This window comes from Bidens hawaiensis, unplaced genomic scaffold, assembly GCF_021521415.1.
Source record: "Bidens hawaiensis isolate Kalapana, Puna unplaced genomic scaffold, B.hawaiensis_p1.1 tig00021831_1, whole genome shotgun sequence".
Classification (NCBI taxonomy): Eukaryota; Viridiplantae; Streptophyta; class Magnoliopsida; order Asterales; family Asteraceae; genus Bidens; species Bidens hawaiensis.
The window spans coordinates 133184-139183 of record NW_027493387.1 but is presented as its reverse complement, the minus strand read 5'-3'; the positions used below and the strand labels follow the sequence as shown (position 1 = coordinate 139183).

The 6000-nt window shown below is 35.6% G+C and overlaps 1 pseudogene; it reads right to left on the bottom strand.

The window, feature by feature from the left end:
- Window positions 1-844: 844 nt before the first annotated feature.
- On the bottom strand, window positions 845-3504 carry LOC143564182 (putative late blight resistance protein homolog R1A-3; annotated as a pseudogene).
- Window positions 3505-6000: the final 2496 nt, after the last annotated feature.

Genomic DNA, 6000 nt, shown 5'->3' with positions numbered 1-6000 from the left:
GTCCTTTAAACTAACAAATGTTAATTTTTCTATTAAATGACTAATATACATTTATTATATTATATATATTACAATTTCAAATGAACTTATGCAGTTAAAGTTGTACACCATGTTTCATGAGTTGTTTGTGAATTTTGAAAGACTAACAGTTGTACGCTGCTGCGTATCTGATGTGTGTACATTAGTGACATCATCTTTGCTTATCTGGTTACTGCCATGTGTCCCGGGTGTTGGTGGTACGTGTCCATTTTCTGATTTAGGCTATGGCTTATCTGGTTATACCAATCAATTTTTCAAGGAGAAAACCCATGACCACCCCCATGATGTAGCTTTTCCATCGTTTTTGCACAACCCACTGTTGCCGGGTTCGATTCCGGACTATTGGTGGCGGTGGTGGTTGTTTAGGGTGGGGTGGTGATTTATGTGTCCCCTTCTGTCTTACTTGCTCTCTCATCCATCACTTATTTGTGTCTTCATCAACTTAAAAAGTTACAGGTTTGACACCTAAGGATCCTATATCGATCACAGGGGCTTCAAATTGAGAATATTACCAACTACCTTAGAGTAGATGTTCCACCATTTTTTAACTCCCTACATTTGGACTAACTTCACAGTAAGAGAATATATATGTAAAATACCAATAATTCGCTGCTGAGAACAAATCAACAGAACTTTGATACTCCATAATCCATATAACCACCCAACTAGCAGCTACTAAGTTCCAGTCCCCTCCATAGCAACTACTAAACGGGCAGTGAAAACACAAGAGAAATAAAATACATGTTACTAAATGACAATAATGTTTTAAAGAGATTATTAATTACCTTTTCCAGAATTAAGAACTTCATTTATCTTTTAGAATATCAATCTTTAGATCGTAGTTTCCCAAATCCCGTTGCTCTTCTTGAATTCTTCTAGCAGATTCATAAACAGATTGACTACAACACTTGATTTTAATAAGCTCAAGCAATTTCAAGGGGGATCTCTTCCAGATCATGGCAGTAGAAAATTTCTAATTGTTCGGGAAGCTTGTACTATTGGCTTCCCACCATTCGATATTCAAACCGTCAATTCTCAGGAATTTTAGCTGTCGAAACTCCTCATCTGTAATCCAGTAGCTTCCTTCAAAGGCCATGCATTTTAGTTTTAGAACCTGGAGATTAGTTAATGACTGAATTACTGGCATATCACTCCACGGTAAACAACAAAATGCTAGTGTAAGTGTTTTCAGCGTTGCTGGGAGTGTGATGAGATTCTTTGAAATCATTCTTCTTCGCAAGCCACCTCTTAGTTTGAGCTTTTCAAGGTAGGTTAAAGACTTGAAGTCAATTACCTCATCCACATACATACAACATGTAAGTTCCTTAATGTAGGGAAAACACTTCTGAAAATTATCAACCCCGTCTCGCAACTCCACATCTGAAATAGTGTGCAGATTCATTGGTTTTTTAATGGAAGGAAGAGAAAAGGGCTTCTTGAAGCCCCTCAAATGCTTTAGCTTTACCAAATCTGATATGTTACTAGGTAAAACTATACGGTCTATACCATAATGACGTGCAATATAAATGAGGGTTTGAAGGTTCCATAAATTGCATATTGAAGATGGGAAACCTTGTGATTCTGTCCAGATTGCAAGATATCTCAAGTGAACTAGCAATTCCAACCCTGTGGAAAAATCATTCAGTTCACATTTACTTAGGTCCAACACCCTAAGTAGCACAAAGGAATGCAAATACTTTGCAGTGTTGTAACTCAAGAATCTGAAATCAATGAACCACAAAATCGATTGAAGGTTTTGGATGGACAGATGAATTAAGTCTGGATTGCAGGTATTAATGAACATACGGACTGGCTTATAAGGTCGTGTAAAAGCATTACAGGAGAATATTAGCTTTTCTGTTTGAATGATAAAGCGTTCTTCTCTGGCTTTTTTTAGGCATAGCTCCCTCACGAGATCATGCACTTTACAAGCTTTGACACCTCCATTTGACTTAAATTTGTCTACAATTACAAGATTCCGGTCAATTAGATCCATCAGATAAGCCTCTGCAATATCTTCCAAGCTTCTATTTCCATCTTCTTCAATAAACCCCTCAGCCACCCATAACCAAATCAATCTTTTTACTTGAAACCTGTAGTCTTTCGGGAAGCAACCTAGATAAAGAAAGCACTCTCTTGAGTGAAGAGGAAGATGATTGTAACTTAAAGCTAAAGTTTCCAGGCACCCATTTTCCTCACCAAAAATGTACCAGCCCGTCCTTTCAGCAATTTCCACCCACAACTTTTCACTCAATGCTTCTTTTGCTAAAACTCCAGCAATGACAACCACCGCAAGTGGTAATCCTTTACAATTTCTTACTATTTCCTTTCCGGGGTTAATTGACCATTCAGGGCATTCGTTGCCATGGAATACCTTCTGACACAAGAGCTCCCAGCTTCTTTCTTTATTCAAATATCCTAAGCGATGTATGAGTCCATATGAATTTGCATGCTTAGCAACTTTAGTGAGGCGAGTGGTGAGCAGAAAATTCGACTTCCATCGTTGCCATGGGGGAAAAATAGTTTAAGGTTATCCCATGTTTCTGTGTGCCAGATATCATCAATCACAATCAAATAGCTCTGACCCATTAGGTGTTTGTGCACCATTTCACAAAGTTGAGAGACGCTAGCCTTTTCAAGGTCCAGTTGATCACAGTCGGATTCCAGAATTTGCTTGTTTGTCCGGATTTGGATTTTACGGAGAGATGCTAGAGTGATTGATTGCAGAAGTTGAGTCAACACGTCTCGCTTATCATATGTTTGAGAAACAGTGGCCCATACACGTACATGGATATAATGCTTGACGTAACCATCGTTGAATACTTTATTCGCTAGGGTAGTCTTGCCAATTCCGGCCATACCAACAATAGAGACAACGTCTAGCTTCTTTTGATCTTCCACAAGCTTGTCTCTTATCATCTCAGCATCATGATCAAGCCCCACGAAGATTTCACTCAATATTTTCTTCGGTCTTGGTGAATTTGTGGAAATGGAACTTTGAGCAGCAGACTGAGTTAGTGTTCTATGAGATGAATAAATCTCCATGCTATCGATTCTCATACTCATGAATTCCACCTGGATAGACCTGAATGATCCCCTAACACCATCAAGATTTAGGGAGGGACTAAAGTCCTCAGATGTAGGGAGATTTCTATTATTCCTAATATGAGCATGACTTGAGTGTCCATAATTCCTATTGTAAACATAGGATATAAACAGATCAACTACATACTCTGCCTCTTCTGCTGCAGCTATAAACCTTTTCTTCAGATGTATAAGTTTTTCTAGGTGTTTATGTTGGTGGATGAAACTATGGGTTTGAACCATGGAGCCAAGGTCGTCATAGAGAAGCTTGAATTGAGGCCTTGCACATATAATTGTTGGGTTGTTGATGAACGGAATGTCGCTGGAGTTAATTAGCTGGTTCAACTTCTCCATCAACCTCTGCATGCCGGTGTCTGCCATCTTGTCTAGAATACCAAAGATTGGAGAAGAGCAATCAGCAAGACATGTGATAAGGCTATATATTTATGTGGTGGGATGAGACACTCACTGTATCATGACTAAAATCTGAAAAAACCAAATCGAAACCAAAAATTCAAATAAATCGAACTGAAAAAATCAAACTGAATTAGAAACCAACGGTTCCGTTTTGAACTTTAGCAAAATTCAAAGTATTGGTTTTGGTTTGGTTTTGGTTCTTGTTAAGAACCGAAAAAACCAAACCGCACCGAAATAACAAAAAAAATCAAAATAACCATAATATCTTAACCGTAACAAGTTAAAACAAAATATACCGATGACTATTTGTCCATTTTTAACATATGGTTAATAACAAATATATTTGGTTTCTACATATGTTTAATAACTAATAATACTAGTATTTTTAGTTTTGATTTTGAATTTTAATTTTAAATGTATATTTTATTAGCTTTTAATATTTTAAGTCCAAATATTCAATATTCTATTAATTATTAGTTTAAGGAAAAAAATATCATGCCCAATTTCAATATCTTGGGTCAACTTTTTTTTTTGGCCCAAAAAGTTTTGACTCGAGTAGCAAAACCGAAAAAAACGAATCCGAAACCGAACGGTTTTAAAAAATCATAAAACCGAAAGTTTGGTTTTCAGTTCGGTTTTAGTCAAAAACCGCACCGAACCGCACCACGCTCACTCCTAACTAAAATCATTAAATCTGGGTACCCGTATCCGCACCAAATTTTATGGTGCGGGTACGGGTGCATGTACTTTCGGGTACGCTACTAGCTTTGGCATCACTTTATTCTTTAAAAAAAATCTCCACTAAACTTGGTATCTGTATCGTACGGTTCGACAATAAATTATCTATAATAATACAACCAAAACCGTAATAACACAACCAAAACATAATACTAAAACTAAAAATGAAATACATCATAATATAAAAACCATTCATAATCAAGTAATGAATTTCAAAACATACAAAGTCTCCCAAATTTTTTTTATCAAAATGTTTAAAAGAAAATTAACTTATGCAAAGAAAGTTAACATTCGTTTAATCTTCGCTAGTCATCGTTCCATTTTCGCGTTTCATATTTTAGAAAACCAGAAGAAAAAAAACTAATGGGCCACCACCGGTCTAACACTGCATTCTTAAGTTTTTATTTAAGGGTTTAGAAAAGAAAAGATAGGAAATTTTTTCTTTTTTCACTATTGAGTTTTTTTTTAAGAAAAGAAAGAGAATGGAAAGAAAAGTTACGATTTTTTTCCTCAAAAACTTTCAAGCCAAATATGGTTTGATTGTGAAGGAAAACTTTATAGCCAATTACAATATTAATAATTTACCATATCTCAATTCTTTTTTCTAATTTTGCTTTGAGGACATAATTATAAAGTTTCAATATTTTTCCCTATATTTTCCTTCCGATCTAACTCAAAAATGTAATTAACACCTTCTTTTATTTTATTTTATTTTAACTCGAGAATGTCTTTTAAGTATATAATTTCTTTTTCTTAATTCTCCTATCCAATATTATCATTTCTTTTCCTAGCATTTTAAACCCGAGAATGCAGTGTAAGTGTGCAACGGTTACTTGCAAAATGAAACAATCTGAAATACAAGCCCTGGTGGGGGTGGAGCTCAAGTACCCAGCTCGGGTCTCCGATGAATATAGTCGCCACCCCTTAAAACTCATCCGACGGGTGTTGTATAAAAACGGGGGATACATCCCGCAGAAAGTATAGGGAAAGCGTGAGGCGGGCATGGTAGCTTTTTATGAGTACACCGCCACCTGTGGTAGCAAGTTCAACAGGTGGTGGCAGGTTCGGTTGAGTTAGAGACTGCTGACTGGAGGTGGTGGCGGCTGCAACCCGCACCACCCTACAAAGCAAATACCATCATATTAATCCAATTTTGTAAAATCTTACATTTTAAGGTGGTAAGAAATTTATTTACTTTTTTGACTTTTGAGTAAAAAGTCTTCAAATTTTGAAAAGAATGTTAAAATCCTTTAAATTGATGGAACTAAATCAAATCCAAATTTGAATACAATTGACAACCATGCACATTCATTAAGTTCATTAAGAATCGAATAGAAATTCCAAACACATCAAGATTCAAATTCCGATTCCATTGATATTTATGAACCAAACGCACCCTAACTACGTCAAGTAAGCTCATAAAAAGAACTTACACGATATGAAAATTAAATATAAATTTTGATGAATGCCCTTTTGGTCTATTGTCTGACAATGATATATCAAGAAATTACAAAAGTGGAGATAATGAGTGATAATTTAAAGTTTTGTAAGATCTCCGTAATAAGAAATTTAAGGACAAAGCATGTTGAAATATATGCAACTTCTTTTGTTGAAACAAACATTTAATGTAAAAATAAAATGATAAAAAAAAGACATGACTTTGCAAAAACCAAATCCTGCACATAATCAAACTTCTTTTTCTACAAACAAGTATAAGAAAGC